This window comes from Antechinus flavipes, chromosome 1 (assembly GCF_016432865.1).
Source record: "Antechinus flavipes isolate AdamAnt ecotype Samford, QLD, Australia chromosome 1, AdamAnt_v2, whole genome shotgun sequence".
In the NCBI taxonomy this organism is placed as follows: Eukaryota; Metazoa; Chordata; class Mammalia; order Dasyuromorphia; family Dasyuridae; genus Antechinus; species Antechinus flavipes.
The window spans coordinates 202198870-202216939 of NC_067398.1; positions in this window are offsets into that span (position 1 = coordinate 202198870).

The window sequence follows — 18070 nt, forward strand, 5'->3', positions numbered from 1 at the left end:
GTTTTTTTACCTTTTCAAATTCACATTTCAGGAAGTTGTTTTCTTTTTCTCCTTTATCAAATTTTTATTTTAGTGAGTTATGTGCCTTTTCTGTACTCTCTTGCATAGCTTCTCTTTTCTTTCCCCATTTCTCTTCTATTTCTCTTTTACAATTTTTAATAGTCTCTTCTAGGAGAGCCTTTTGTATTGGAGACCAACAATTGTTTGGACACTGTCTGCTATTAGTCTCTTCAGGGTTGAAATTCTGTTCTCTTTCTGTGTAGAACTATCAATCATTCTTTTGATTTTTTTACTCATTTTGTTAGAGCCTGTAGGGTCTGCCTTCAGAGCCAGGAGGTTACCAGCTTCCTCTGTAGAACAGTAAAATGTATATGGACGGGTAGCTGTCCTGCCAACCAGCTACAAAAAGCAGGGAGGTACTGGAGTGCTCCTGGAAAGAGTTCCTCACCCAGGAGTAACTCAGGCCTACAGGGTGCAGCTGGTTAAGTGCCCTTCAAAGAACCCCAGCTGTGTGAGATAATGACTGCCCTGGGCCTAGACACTGAGCAGTGAGAGTTTCACTTCCCAAGCCAAAGCCTGCCCTGGGGCTGTGGGTATTAGCAGTTGAGCAGTGATGGATTTGCAGGGACTGGAAGTGTCTGCCCGGGAAGCACATTCTGCTAGGGAAGTTCTATTGCCCCGGCTGAGCCCCCCACTATGCAAATTAGCGGCTGTTCAAGCTGTGCCCTACTGCCATGCAGATTTGTAACTGCCCCTGCAAAAGCCCCAAACTGCAGGATATGGCTGCAGGGCTGCTTTAAATTCTGCCTGAGTCATTTTCCAGTTTGAGTGGTTACAGCCAGATCTTGTTATGTTCTGGTGTTTTTTAGAGTACCCTCTGTTTTAGGCTTCAATTTCTCTGCCAGTTCACTGCTTTGTTGTTAAGGCAGAGCAGTTAGCCTATAGCCGAGTAGTCTTTATAGCTTCTCTAGCCACAGAGATCACTCCCTCCTCCAGTCTGCTCAGGACACTAGTCTCTCGCTGCCTGTGCTGGTCTGTTCCTGGCCCCTCAGGACAAACCTTTCCTGGCGATTTTCTGGATTGACTTCAGCTGGTAAATTGTAGTGCTTCTAATCTTCATGAATTTAAGCAGTGAAGAGTTATTTTTGAGGCTGGATTAAATAGTTGGTTATAAGGATAATGAGAGGAGCTTAGAAAGTCATGTGTGCCTGCTCTGCCATCTTGGCTCCGCTCCCGGAAGTCCCCGATTTCTAATTCTTTGCAAAACCAAAAAAAAAAATTTGCTTTGAATATTTTGTAATATAGGTATTTTTCCCTTTTTTATCTTCTTGGGGTCCATTCCTCAGGAGTGGTATTGCTAATTCAAAGGACATATAGAGTTTACATATGAGCTATCTTTGAGACAGAGTTCCAAATTGTTGTCCAGAATGCTTGGATTAATTGACAAATAGTACATTACTGTCCTTATGCCACACTCATTTCATCAAGCATTTGTTATTTTCCTTTTTTTTTTTTTTTTTTTTTGCCATTTTAGCTAAATTGATGGATAAGAGCAATTCACAGTGGTTTTAATTTGTTGTCTGTGATCAAGAGTTATTTGGAACTTTTTTTTCACAATGAATATCTTTGACTTTGTCATCTGAAAATGATTTAGTTGTACTATTGCATCATTTATCACTTGGCAAATTACTTTTATTTTACTATTTTATGATTTTATTATTGGTTTAATATTTTACTCTTTTACTAAATTGGTTCATTTCCCCAATTTTTTTTTTTTTTTTAATTTACTCCTCAGTTTCTTATTTACTTTCTAGTTTTGGCTGCATTTTTTTTGGCAGAATTTTTTTATTAAAACTTTTTTAATTTTCAAGATATATACATGGATAACTTTCCACATTAAAACTTACAAAACCTTGTGTACCAATTTTGCCCTGCCTTCCCCCCACACACTCCCCTAAATGGCAAATAATCCAATGTATGTTAAACATGGTAAAATATATGTTAAATCCAGCATATGCCTATGTATTTATAGAATTATCTATCTTGCTGCAGAAGAAATATAAAATCAAAAAGGGAAAAACAAGAGAGACATTATAATGTAAGCAAACAACAATTAAAAAAATGAAAATGCTATGTTGTGATCCATAATCAGCTCCCACAGTCCTCTCTCTGGGTATAGATGGCTCTTTTCATCACTGAACAATTGGAATTGGTTTGAATTATCTCATTGTTGAAGAGAGCCATATCTATCAGAAGTAATCATTGTGTAGTCTTGTTGTTTCCATGTATAATGATGTCCTGGTTCTGCTCATTTCACTTAGCACCAGTTCATGTGAGTCTCTCCAGGATATTGTTCTTATAGAAGAATAATATTCCGTAACATTCATATACCATAATTTATTCAGCCATTCTCCAATTGATGAGCATGCAATCTATTTCCTATTTCTTGCCTCTACAAAACAGTCTGTCACATTGTTGTACATATTGGTCCCTTGACTTCCTTTAAGATATCTTTGGGATATAGCCCCAATAGAGATATAGATGGATCAAAGGGTATGCACGTTTTGGTAGCCTTTCATTTATAGTTCCAAATTACTCTCCGGAATGGTTGGATCATTTCACAATTCCAACAACAATGTATTGGTGTCACAGTTTTCCCACTTTCTTGAGTTCTTGATTTCTTAGTGTTCTTCTGGATCAAGAAAGTAGATGAGTGGGAAGTATGATAACAAAAGTCAGATAGCTATACCTTTTGCTCATTTCACTTAATATCAGTTCACAGAAGTCTCCCAAGGCTGCTCTAAAATCATCCTCATGATTATTTCTTATAAAACAATAGTATTCCATAACCATGGATTACTCAGCCATTCTCCAAATGATGGGCATACACTCAGTTTCCAACATATTGCCACTACAAAAAAGACTGCCACAAACTTTTTTTTCCAAATGTGGGTCATTTTCCCTTCTTTAAGATCTCTTTGGGATATAGGCCCAATGGAATCACTGCTGGATCAAAGGGTATGCTCAGTTTTTGAGCAAAGTCAAATTTCTCTCCAAAAGAACTAGATCCATTCACAGTTCCACCAGCAATGTATTAGTGTCCCAGTTTTCTCACATTCCCTCCAACATTCATCATTATCTTTTCCAATCATTTTAGTCAATCTAAAAGGTTTATAGTAGTATCTTTGAGTTATCTTAATTTGCATTTCTCTGATCAATATTCATTTAAAGCACCTTTTCATATGACTTGAAAGTGCTTTGATTTCTTCAAATGAAAATTGTCTATTCATATCCTTTGACCACTTATCAATTGGAGAATGGCTTTTATTTTTATAAATTTGAGTCAATTCTCTTAATATTTTAGAAATGAGGCCTTTATCAGAACCTTTGCATATAAAATGTTTTCTCATTCTATTCCTTCCCTTCTAAACTTGTCTGCCTTAATTTTGTTTGTATAAAAACTTTTTAGCTAAATATAATCAGAATTATCTGTTTTGTGGTCAGTAATGAATTCCACTTCTTATTTGGTCACAAATTAATTCCTTTTTCACAGATCTGAGAGGGAAACTAATCTTTGCTTTTCTAATTTGCTTTTAATATCACTCTTTCCATCTAAATTGTGAACCCAATTTGAATATATCTTGGTATATGCCTGGCACCACTAGGCCACACTAATTTGCATTTTTCATTAATTCCCTCAAAATTGTTCTCCTTTTGTTCTTCCAGATGAACTTTGTTATTATTTTTTCTAGATCTACAAAAGTAATTTTTTGGGCATTAGATTGGTATGGCACTTAATAAGCAGATTAATTTAAGTAGTATTACTATTTTTATTATAAGCACCCATTAGCACTTGATATTTTTCTAGTTGTTTAGATCTGACTTTATCTGGTCAGAAACTGTTTTGTCATTGGGTTCATATAATTCCTGACTTTGTTTTATCAGGTAGACTCCCAAATATTTTATATTATCAGGAAACATTTTAAATAGAATTTCTGTTTGTATCTGTTGCTGTTGGACTTTGTTGGTGATATACAAAAATGCTGATGATTTATGTCTATTTATTTTGTATCCTGCTGGTTTGCTAAAGTTATGAATTATTTCTATTAGTTTTTAGTTGATTTTCTAGGGTCCTCTAAGAATACTAAAATATTATATGGAAAGAGTGATAATTTGTTTTATTAATTACCCACTCTAATTAATTTAATCTCTTTTTCTTCCCTTATTGCCAAAATTAACAATTGTAATGCAACACTGAATGGCAATGGTGATAGTGGGCAAACTTGTTTCACTCTTGATCTTACTGGGAATGGTTCTACTTTGTCCCTGTTATGTATGATGCTTGCTGATTGTTTTAAATAGATGCTAGGGATTGTTTTAAAGAAAATGCATATATTATTGTTCTATATGAAATGACCAGCAGGATGAATACAGAGATGCTTGGAGAGATCTGATGATCTGATACTAAGTGAAATGAGCAGAACCAGGAGATCACTTTATACTTCAACAATGATACTGTATGAGGATATATTCTGATAGAAGTGGATTTCTTTGACAAAGCGATCTAACTCAGTTTCAATTGATCAGTGATGGACAGAAGCAGCTACACCCAAAGAAAGAACACTGAGAAATGAATGTAAACTGTTTACATTTTTGTTTTTCTTCACAGGTTATTTCTACCTTCTAAATCCAATTCTCCCTGTACAACAAGAAAACTGTTTGGTTCTGCACACATATATTGTAGCTAGGATATACAGTGATATATTTAACATGTATAGGACTGCTTGCCATCTGGGGGAGGGGGTGGAGGGAGGGAGAGGAAAAATCAGAACAGAAGTGAGTGTAAGGGATAATGTTGTTAAAAATTACCCTGGCATGGGTTCTGTCAATAAAAAGTTATTTAAAAAAAAAGAAAAATTCATTTATTCCTATACACTCTGGTGTTTTTCATAGGAATGGATGTTGGATTTTATCAAATGCTTTTTTCTGCATCTGTTGAGATGATCATATGATTTTTATTAGTTTGGTTGTAATATAAATAATCAATTATTCTTATAGTTTTCCTGAACCAGCCCTGAATTGTGACAAATGCTCCCTGGTCATAGTGTATTATCCTGGGGATAACTTTTTGTCATCACTTTGCCAATATTTTATTTATGATTTTTGTATCAATATTCATTAGGGAAATTGATCTATGATTTTCTTTCTCTGTTTGCACCCTACCTGGGTTAGGTATCAGCACCATATCAGTGTCATAAAAGGAATTTGGTAGGACTCCTTCTTTCCCCATTTTTTCAAATAATTTGCATAATATTGGAGTTAATTGTTCTTTAAATGTTTCATAGAATTCACATGTAGATCCATCTGGCCCTGGAGATTTTTTTTAGGGAGTTGATAAATAGCATGTTCTAATTATTTTCTAAAATGTGACTTTCAAATAATTTATTTCCTCTTCTGTTAACCTGGGCAATCTATCTCTTTATAAGTATCACTCCATTTCACTTGGATTATCCAATTTACTGACATGCTTGGGCAAAATAACTCCTAATTATTGCTCTAATTTCTTGTCCATTTGTGGAAAGTTCTCCCTTTTTATTTTTGAGACTAATAATTTGATTTTCTTCTTTCCTTTTTCTCATTGAATTAAATAAAAGCCTCAGAGTACATTTTCTGGTGCCCGGACACAGCAGTGCTTTAGCTCCCTGCCTTAGTTCCCTGCCCCTGCTCCTTGCCCCAGGCTCCTTCAGTATGATCTTGGCTTGGCAGCTTCTCAATTCAAACAGACTTTTTCTGAACTTCTTCCAAAGTATCTTCTTCTGAAAATTTGTGTACTTCAAATATTTGTGTATTTTTTTACTCCAAAACCAGTTCAGAGACTTAAAATGCTATTAATTTGAGGGAAGCTCTGAGGAGATCAGATAGAGCCATATCTACTCTCTGTCATCTTGGCTGCCCCTCTCTGCATAGAAACTTTGAAAATGATTGTGTATCCCCATTTATCTAAATGATATATAAATTATCAATTTTTTTTTCTCCAGTGAAAGTATTTAGCTGTTCTCTTGTCATAAGCTCATTTTTTGTCTGTAGGTCTGATAAATAATTTTTTTCATTGTTCCTATAATCTATTTATGATATCAACTTTTATGTTTAAATTGCATGCTCACTTTTTGGTATGTAGTGTGAGACACTATTTTCCATTTCCCCTAGACGTTTTTTATAAAATATTAAGTTCTTGATTCCCAAATTTGGATTTTTAAGTTTATCAAATATTATATTACTGCTATCATTGGCTAAAGAATGTTGTAAACTCAATCAACTCCACTGATACATCATTTTATTTCTTAGTAAGTACCAGATTGTTTTCATGATACCTTCTCTGCAATAAGGTTTGAAATCTTTTACTTCTAGGCCACATTCCTACACTGTTTTTTTTTTTTTAATTATTATTTTTTTTATATTCTTGATACTTTGTTCTTTCAGATGAATTTCTTTATAATTTTTTCTTGCTTTATGAGATAATTATCTAGTTATTTGACATAATATAAATTAGATTAGGTTGAATTGTGATGCCATATTAGTTTAGGCACCCACGAGCAAGAAATAGTTCCATAATTTTTTTTTTAAATATGCCTTTATTTGTTGGAAAAGTATTTTGTAATTGTTTTTACACAGCTGTTATGTGGATACCTTTTGGAAATTAGACTCTGTATTCTTATTCCTTTCATTTATTTTTCCTGTTTAATTGCCACAGATAGCATTTCTAATAAAATATTGAATATTATTGATTAATAGATAACCTAGCTTCACTCCTAATCTTATGAATGTTTTCTCTTTATTTCCATTACAGATTACCTTTGCTCTTGGCTTTAGATAGATACTATTTATCATTTTCAGGGGGAAAATAAATTTATCTTTATGATTTCTAAATTTGTTTCAATATAAATGCTTTCTTTGCATTATCAAATATTTTTCCTTGCATCAATTATTATAATAATACATTTTTTGTTGAAATGATCAGTTGTGTTAATAGTTGAACTAATACTGAAAAATCCCTGTATTCCTGCATCTTATGTGGTAATAGTAGATGATATTTATAATGTATTTCTGTGATCTTCTTGATAATATTTAATTTCATATCTTCACATTAATATTCATAAGGGTATTTGAACTATAATTATCTTTATTTTTCTCTCTGAATTTTAGATATTAAAACATTTATGACATTGAAGGAATGTAAGACTCCATCTATTTTTTTCAAACATTTTAGTACTGGATTTTCATGTTGCAAGAAATTTACTTGTAACTCCATTTTTAAATGAAAAGCTCCCCCCAGGAGCTTATTTATGGCTTGTTTATTTTCTTTTATTTCTTAAAAAAATGTTATTTAAACAATGTTTCTTTTTGTGCTAATTTGAGCAATTTTATTTTGTTGTAAATTAGTCATTCATTTTTATTTAATTTTATTAGCAAGTATTTTGGTGAAATAGCTTCCAATAATTTCATCTTCATAGATTCTCCATTGACACTCTTCATTTTTAATTTTGTTAATTTTCTTTGTCTTTTAAAAAAACAAAATAGCCATCAGTTTAGTTTTTAATGGTTGATTTCCCCCTAAAAACCATCTCCAAATTTGATATTTTAGCTAATTGACATTGATTACTTACAATTTTAAAAAATATCCCCTTTGATTTGTAGGATATCTATTTTGGCATTTAATTGGGGATTTATACTTTGTTCTTTTTTGTATTTTTAATTGCATATCCAATTTATTGATTTACTTTTTTTGCATGTATCAGTTTATTCTTCAGTAGATGTAACTTCATTGAATTATGGTCCAAAACATGCATTTAATATTTTTGCTTTTATACATTTGCTTATGAAGTTTGTTTACCTTAATAATAATAGGCATATTTTTGTTAAGACAATATACACAATGGAGAAATAAGCACTCTCTTTTTTTTTTTCTATTTCCACTCAATATTTCTCAGAGTTATATATCTCTTTTTTCACCAATTCAATTCTTCTCCTTAATTTATTCTTATTTATTTTATGATTAGATTTTCTAGGGCTAACAGAAGCAAATTAGGGTCCTTCACTACATATTTTTATTGTACATTTCATTATATTATTTGCTTAAATTTTCCTTCAATAATATGGATGCAGTGCTATTTTGTGCATACATATTCAATATTCTTCAATATTATTTTTATGTTGTCTTTTACCAAAATACAGTTTCCTTGAATATCTTTATTAATAAAATCTAATTTTGCTTTTGTTTTGTCTAAGATCATGATTGGTACATGTGCTTTTTTTTTACATCAGTTTTTTTTTTCTGTTTGATCTGATTTTTCTTGTTCAGCAAGATAACTTTAGAAATATCTATACATATATTGGATTTAACATTTATTTTAGCATATTTAGATGTATTAGATTAACTGCCATCGAGGGGAAGGAGTGTGGGGAAGGAAGACACAATTTGGAACAGAAAGCTTTGCAAGAGTCAATGTTGAAAATATTACCTATGTATATGTTTTGTAAATAAAAAGTTCCCCCCAGGAGCTTATTTATGGCTTGTTTATTTTCTTTTATTTCTTAAAAAAATGTTATTTAAACAATGTTTCTTTTTGTGCTAATTTGAGCAATTTTATTTTGTTGTAAATTAGTCATTCATTTTTATTTAATTTTATTAGCAAGTATTTTGGTGAAATAGCTTCCAATAATTTCATCTTCATAGATTCTCCATTGACACTCTTCATTTTTAATTTTGTTAATTTTCTTTGTCTTTTAAAAAAACAAAATAGCCATCAGTTTAGTTTTTAATGGTTGATTTCCCCTAAAAACCATCTCCAAATTTGATATTTTAGCTAATTGACATTGATTACTTACAATTTTAAAAAATATCCCCTTTGATTTGTAGGATATCTATTTTGGCATTTAATTGGGGATTTATACTTTGTTCTTTTTTGTATTTTTAATTGCATATCCAATTTATTGATTTACTTTTTTTGCATGTATCAGTTTATTCTTCAGTAGATGTAACTTCATTGAATTATGGTCCAAAACATGCATTTAATATTTTTGCTTTTATACATTTGCTTATGAAGTTTGTTTACCTTAATAATAATAGGCATATTTTTGTTAAGACAATATACACAATGGAGAAATAAGCACTCTCTTTTTTTTTTCTATTTCCACTCAATATTTCTCAGAGTTATATATCTCTTTTTTCACCAATTCAATTCTTCTCCTTAATTTATTCTTATTTATTTTATGATTAGATTTTCTAGGGCTAACAGAAGCAAATTAGGGTCCTTCACTACATATTTTTATTGTACATTTCATTATATTATTTGCTTAAATTTTCCTTCAATAATATGGATGCAGTGCTATTTTGTGCATACATATTCAATATTCTTCAGTATTATTTTTATGTTGTCTTTTACCAAAATACAGTTTCCTTGAATATCTTTATTAATAAAATCTAATTTTGCTTTTGTTTTGTCTAAGATCATGATTGGTACATGTGCTTTTTTTTTACATCAGTTTTTTTTTCTGTTTGATCTGATTTTTCTTGTTCAGCAAGATAACTTTAGAAATATCTATACATATATTGGATTTAACATTTATTTTAGCATATTTAGATGTATTAGATTAACTGCCATCGAGGGGAAGGAGTGTGGGGAAGGAAGACACAATTTGGAACAGAAAGCTTTGCAAGAGTCAATGTTGAAAATATTACCTATGTATATGTTTTGTAAATAAAAAGTTTTAATTTAAAAATTTGGAAATATGTCTAAAGAAGTACACATATAACCTATATTAGATAGCTTGCTCTCTTGAGAGGGAGAAAGTAAGATAGGTAGGAAGAAAAAAATTCCACCATTTTAACTTTAACAATCTGTAAAACTATAATAACTAAGAAGCACAGATTCAACTTAAAGGTCTTATATAATTCAGTTTATTTTTATATGAGTTTAAAAAGCACTTATTTGAAGAGTGGCATTGTTACATTTTTTTACCCTAAATTTTTACCCTTTATTTATTTTGTTGATAAAATCAAAGAAAAAATACATAAATCTTAAGCAGAATATATTCTCATGCATTTGTCTCCTTTGGAAATGCTTTTAAACTTTCACTTGTTTACTTAATTTTAGAATTCTTACAAGGTACTAAGTCAGTGGAATTGAGGAGACAATGATTAAATCTAATTTAGCATTGATTTAATCCTACAACAAATAATGGTTTTCTAGTAATGTAATGATTGGAATATACTCAGTGTGCAGAATATAAGCAAGAAGCTCTCAGGGCCAAACAGCACTCTGGGAGATTGAGAAGCAAGCATTCAATTGGGCAGAATGAAGGAAGACAAAGAAGAGGTAGCAGACTGTCCTGTGCAGAACACTGAAACCAAGATCTGGAAGGCCTCCAGAAAGCTAGATGAGCTCCAAGTGAAGGAAAGAGGAAATAAAGAACTGGACTTTAACAGCTGACTGCATTTGAGGTGATTTTTGAATGGAACTGAAACTAAGGCTGCCTCCAGAAGCTCCCCAAGAGAACTGCTCCCAGAGAACATTATAATTTAGAGAAGAGAACATTACACTTAATGGTTAAAAATTTTATCCTTCTTTTTACCTTCTTGGGTCTCTTTTATTTTATAGCTTATAAATTTATGATCATTGCTTGATGCATTAAAAATGTACATTGCTTTGCCTTCACATTGTCAAGATGGCTCTCTGAATTCTTTTTTTTTTTTTTTTTTTTTGTTCTTCCTCACCTTCTCTTGTTCTTATTTTGAAAGTTTTTTTAAACTTTTTTTTTATTCATTCATGTGAATATTTGTTTGGACTAGATCAATTCAGGTCATTCTTGAAGTCCAATTTGGCCCAATTAAATTTTTGAGTAATCATTTGCATGCTTTGCTTCTAAGGTGACCTGGAACCACAGGAAGTGTCCTGACCAATTGTGAGAGTTTAATGTACTTTAAGTTCATTGTGGCCATGGTTTCTTTCTCTCTCAGCCTTATTACTCCAGCATTGAAAGGCTGTTTCATGGACATTGTACTCTGAGCTGCTGAGCTCAAGATTTGAATAGCATAAAGTTTGTCAGGTTTGAGCTAGAAGAGAGAAAAAAAAAATAAGTGAGCTGAATTGGATAATGCAAAACCAAAATGAACATATTCCTTGATTGTGATTGTTGCCCACTAGAGATGTTTCTTGAATCTTTCTATCTTTCCATTTCTATTAATTGCTGCCTTATTGGAATTCATTTGGGCAACAATACTCTGAATCCTGCCAATAAATGTGAAATGAGTCATCTCCATTTAGGTAGAAGTTAGTTCCAAGAAGGTTCCAATCAGCCCATAATATTTATGATTGAGGGGACATTTTCCAAACTCAAAATGAAAAGAGCAGGATTCAGCAGTTATTCAAACTAATGACTTCTGAAGCAATTGCAGAGCCAGTTGTGTGTTTCTGTAACCTATACATTTCACTTATGATGATAAATAAGTTTCTCTCATGACTCATTTTGAAAAGACTGTGTTTGAGGACAGAATAAAGATGGGAACACATGGTTTGTCTCAAAATAAACTCTGATTTAAATTGTTATAATTTAAACATATTTAAATATATTAATTTGGAATTTCTAAATTAACCAATCTTGAATACCTTTTCCAAAAGCTACAGAAAAAAAAAATGTTCTCCAAAGAAGTTTCACATTTCCCCTTTACTTGATCTTACACTTCTGTTTGTTAAGCTTCAAATTATTGACTACGAAGAAACATTTTCAATTTGTCTTCTGTGGGTTTAACTAGTATGTTTGTTTTATCATTAATTTTGTTGGTCATTATATCATTTACTGTTCATTATAGCAAGAGATAAATTGCAGAAATGCTTAATATTGTTAGTTCAGCTTGGCTGACTTCCTTAGTGACACTAATTCTACAGAACAGTTGGGCAAAATCAATGTCTAATATACAATTTTATTACATTATGCTTGTTATATGATTGAATCAACACTACATAGAGTCTTGTTAATTGATCAACTCATACAAAATAAATTAATATAATACATCAAAATTATGTAAAAATGTAGACTAGAAAGAAGATAATAAGGGATAATAAAGATCATCTCTGAAAGAAACCAGTATTACTCACTGAATAAAGAAAATGCCCTGCACTGACAAAAATAAGTTTAAAAAAAAATTAACACTCAGATGAACTGACTATATTTGACTTTATATTAATACAGAAGTTTAAAAAAAATTACAAGAGGACCATATATATGCTTTCCTAGAAAACTGATGGTATCTTTCTAAGAAAAAAAAAAAAAAAGAAAGATTTTATGCAATGTGACTATCAGCTATTGAAATTTTTTTGTAGTGTTTATTTTTTTTTTAAATTCTTCAATTTAGAGAAAGAAAAAACACACAGCAAACATAAAATCCACCATTATTCTTCAGGAAGAAAAAAAAAAGTTTCAATAAATGGTCACCCTGAAGTGACATATTTTGATGGACCACCTTCAGAATGATAAGAGTAACTTAACCTTATTGTGACAAATCTTGTATTTTGCACAGAATGTCCAAATTGTACCCAATTTTGCTGAATACCAGTGAGTTTTGCAATCACTGTTTTATTCATTTGCATTCTATCTCAGATCATGGGCATGACTAAAGGGAACAGTAACACAATGGGACAATATTTCAAATATCCATAGGAATTCATTTTATTTTTTGGAAATTAGGTATATGTATATGTGTGTACATACCTTTATATATCTATATCTATACACAAATATGTGTATCTATACATTAATCTATACACCATTATCTATTTATTCAAATCCTCAAGGAACTTATGGCTACTGATGTGAAATAAATAAGAATATACAAATAAGACATTGCTTAGAGAAATGATAAAGGCTTTAGTGAAATTTAAATGGAAAATTCTTTACTTAAAAATGTTTTTGCATGTAACAAATTTAGTCTTATCCTCTGCTCGATGCAATTTTCTGTACATAATAGGTTTTTAAGATTATGTTTATATATAACTATATATATATATAATGTACTATTTACATATATATGTATATATATATATGTATGTGTTTATGTATTGTAAACACATGTGTATGTATTGTAAAAGAGATGCCAACTAGCTATCAATTTAGCTTTTCAGACACTATAGAAGTAGATGGCAGAACCAAGATTTATTAGGTATTTACAGAAATGTGTACCTAGGGATTGTGGAAAGGAAGGAAAAATAACTTTGCAAAGATTTAATGGGCCTTGGCAGATTGTCACTAAAGTGCATATGTGTTTTAAGTTTAATTTGTCTTCTCACAGATGAAGACAAAAAGGGTCAGCATACAGCAAAGTTCTAAAGTGGTAACATTTGTCTTTGGTTTTTCCAGACTCTACTTTCTGTTTCCTTTCCTCCCTTTTCTCTCTAATTACCTCCTAACATTTTGAGCTTTAAAGTCTGGTTCTGATGAGGGTCTGATTTTTAAAAATTTATGTATTTTTAATGCACATTATGAATTGAGTTGGGACAGGAAAATCATAGCAAAAGGGAAAAAAACACAGGAAAGAAAAATAAAACCCAGAAAAAAAATAACATGCATTGATTTATATTTAATCTCCATAGTTCTTTTTCTGGATGAAGATGGCATTTTCTGTCCAAAATCTAGATGGAGTGCTTTGGATCATTGAATCACTGAGAAGAATCAAATCTTTCATAGCTGATCATCACACATTATTGCTGTTATTATATATAATGTATTCCTAGTTCTGATTGTTTTGCTCAGCATCAGTTAATGCAAATTTTTTCAGGTCTTTCTAAAATCAGCTTGTTCATCATTTCTATAGAACAGTAACATTCCATTACTTTCATATACTACAATTTGTTCAGTCATTCTCTAACTGATGGACATCTTCTAATTTTCTTTGCTACCACACAAATAGCTGCTGCAAAAATTTTTATACACATGGATCTTTTCCCCTCCTTTATGATTTCCTGTAGATACAGACCCATGAATGGAATTGCTGGATCAACAAATATGCACAGTTTGAAATTGCTCTTCAGAATGGTTAGATCATTTCACAACTCCTCCAATAATGCATTAGTGTTTCAGTTTTCCCACATTCCCTCCAAAATTTATCATTATCTTTTCCTGGCATCTTAGCCAATCTGAAATATGTGAGGTTGTATCTCAGAATCATTTTAATTTTTAATTATTTAATCAATATTGATTTAGAGAATTTTTTCACATGACTATAGATAGCTTTAATTTCTTCACCTGAAAATTGTCTGTTCATATCCATTCATCGTGGTTTATATGGGGAATGAGTTGAATTTTTATAAATTTGACAGTGTTTCTTAGAAATGAGAATCTTTATAGATACCTTTATCACTAGCTGTAAAGATTTTTTTCCAGATATTTTATTCCTTTTTAATCTTGTTTTTGTTAGTTTTGCTTGTACAAAAATAATGTAATCAAAGTTGTCCATTTTGTTTTTCATAATATTCTCTAGTTCATTTTTCATAAATTCCTCCCATTAAAGAGGGTCTGAAATATTAACTTTAAAATTGCTTGAATTCTTTTGGGCTGTACTTAATAACTATTAAATAACCTCATGTTACCTTTCCAATCAACAAAAGGTAAAATGGTGATATATTTAATACTGAATACATCAGGAAAATTTCTAATTATAAAAAAGAAGTGAATTTTGTTTCTTTTCTTTATTGGATTCACTGATTTCACAGAATTGGCTCTTAGTGAATTTATTTAAGAGTTTCTATGAGATCACAAAGCTATTTAAATAGGCCCCAGATCTGTATCCCAAAAAAGATCACAAAAAAGGGAAAGAACTCATATGTGCAAAATGTTCATAGTAGCCCTTTTTGTAGTGACAAGGAACTAGAAACTAAATGGATGCCCATCAATTGGGGAATGGCTGAATAAATTATGCTATTGGAATGTTATGGAAAATTATTGTTATGTAAGAAACTATTAGCTGGTTGATTTCTGAAAAGCCCAGTGAACCTTATATGAAGTGATGCTGAATGAGGTGAGTAGAACCAAGGAAACATTATACAAATAAAAATATTGCATGGTGATGAACTGTAATGGACTTGGCTCTTTCAACAATGAGATGATTCAGGCCAATTCCAATATACTTGTCATGAAAAGAACAATCTGTATCTAGAGAGAGGATTATGGGGACTGAATTTGGATGGCAACATAGTATTTTCATATTTGTTTTTATTATTTCTGTTTGCTTGCTCATTCTTTCTTTATCATTCTTCCCCTTTTGATCTGATTGTTCTTGTGCAAAATGATAAATGTGGAAATGTTTAGAATTGCACATGCTTAAACTATATTGGATTATTTGCTATCTAGGGCATGGGACAGGAGAGAGGGAGAAAGAAAAAAAAATTAATGCAATGTCATTGCAAGGATGGATGTTGAAAATTATTTTATGTATTTTGAAAAAAGAGCTATTATTATATAAAAATATACCACTAGAAAAAATTAAATAGGTCCCAAAGTTTCTAAAAATAATTGTGAGTCACTGAATAATCCAATAAAATCTTTAAGAACATGCACTTAAAAAGTTATATAGAAAAACAATTTAATCTGATTTATACCTTAAAATGTCATATTTTAAAATAATCATCTTTCATACAAGTAGGTAATTGGGAATGAAAGTATGAATAAATGAATAAATTTATATGATAATGCACTGTGTGTATATATGTATACATTTATACATATACATACATAATGTATATGTATGTATGTAGTTAGATACAATTGTATAGGTATATGTATTATTGCTACCATATATGTCTTTATTTTTTCTCTCTCTAGTCTCTCTTTGTGTCTCTCTGTCTCTGTCTCTGAGCCTGTGCCTGTGTCTGTGACTGTCTTGCTCAGCTTGGAGATAAAATAGACATCTGTAGCATCATCTCCCCTTATTCTTCTCAAAGGGAGAATTCCACTTCTTCCAAGAAAGTAAGCAAGAGGTTGTAGTCAGAGGCAACTCTGATCTCAAAGTAAGTGTATTAGCCTAAAAGCAAATCTGTTTATGTTGGAGTTCAAATGTTGGGTTCTTTAAAATATTATAAAAGTTCTTTCTGGGTGCCTTCCCTGGAATCAGGATTTTCTCAGTCCCTGTTTGGGCGCCAAAATGTGGTGAGCTTTTTCTTTTCAAAGCACAACCAGGTGATAAAAGTTCAGATCTTTTATTATCTCCAATATAGCCCGGTTAGCTTAGAGGTCCATCTCTCTGCTTGGTTCCAAGAGCTCCCTCCGTGGTTGCCAAATCCAAAGGTCTTGTCCTTCAGCCTCTGCCTCTGCTTTCTTCAGCCTCCAACCAGCACAGAGATGGAATGAATCTCTTGTCTCCTTCACTTGGGGCTCGGCTAGCTTTCTGGTGAGTCTTTCAGACCAGCTTGGTCTCAGTGGGGGAAGTGCAGGAGCCCAGCCACCAAGTCCTCTCCAATGCAGCTGAACTCTCTTCTGCGACCAGCCAGCCAAGTGGAAAATATATTCTCTCTTGCCTTGCCTCGGAGAGAGGGCTTCTGGCGTAATTCCGCTGAAATCTGTCAAAGTGCTCTTTGCACCAGAGTTGCTCCTCTCCAGTCCAGCTGAACTCTCCTCTGCGACCAGCTAGCCAAGTGGAAAATATATTCTGGAATAGCTCTCTCTTCATTGGCCTTATATGTGAATCTTCTGAGAGAATGGAATTATGGGTTTTCTCCCATAGTGCTCTCTGGCCCAAAGAGCTTTAAGGGAGGTGGGAACACAAAGGTGTAAACACAAGCATTATACTAATTAGTTCTACTTAGTACCTTGTTTCAGGTTCTGGCCAAAATCTTCTTGTAAGATTAGATCAACTCTAATTAGTTAGCAGTTTGTAAGGATTCCAACATGTTTATTCTCCTAAATATTTTTAATAGGAGATATAAACAGGTTTCTTCTGCTTATCTTTATCCAAACTCTATCTTTAAAGGCAGGAAAGGGACCCACATGTGCAAAAATGTTTTTGGCAGCCTTTTTGTAGTGGCAAGAAACTGGAAACTGAAAGGATGCTCATCAATTGAAGAATAGCTGAATAAATTATGGTATATGAATGCTATGGAATATTATTTTTCTGTAAGAAATGACCAGCACCATGATTTCAGAGAGGCTTGGAGAAATTTATATGAACTGATGCTAAATGAAATGAGCAGAACCAGGAGATCATTATACACAACAACAAGACTATACAAAGACCCATTCTGATGGACATGGCTCTCTTCAACATTAAGATGATTCAAACCTGTTCCAATTGTTTAGTGATGAAGAGAGCCACGTATACCCAGAGAGAGGTTGTGGAAACTGAGTGTGGACTACAACATAGCATTCTCATTCTTTCCGTTGTTTGTTTGCATTTTTTTTTCTCAGTTTTTTTTTTCCCTTCTTGATCCAATTTTTCTTGTGCAGCAAGATAACTGTATTAATATGTATAGATATATTAAGTTGCTGTCATCTAGGGGAGGGGAGGGGTTTAAGGAGAGGGTAACAGAAGGCTTTTTAAGGGTCAATTTTGAAAAATTACCCATTCATAGGTTTTATAAATAAAAAGCTTTAGTAGAAAAATAATTGTCGAGTGAGAGAGAGATGGATTCCATACACTACATATCTGACAATTCCTTTCCTTCCAAATAGCAGTTCTATGCTGAACATGAAGAAAATAACAAAGAACAAACAGTAATCCAAATCATAACAAAACAGACATCAGAGAAGATATGCATGAGAGACTATGTATCAGATAATACAAAATGAAAGATTTCTTTCATTGAGAGTGAGATAATTCATAAAGCAGCAGTCACCAAAACCATCTGGTATTGGCTTAGAAATAGATTAGTTGATCAGTGGAAAAGGTTAGGTTCACAAGACAGAATAGTCAACTATAACAATCTAGTGTTTGACAAACCCAAAGATTCTAAATTTTGGGATAAGATTTCATTATTTGATAAAAACTGCTGGGATAACTGGAAATCAGTATGGCAGAAATTAGGCA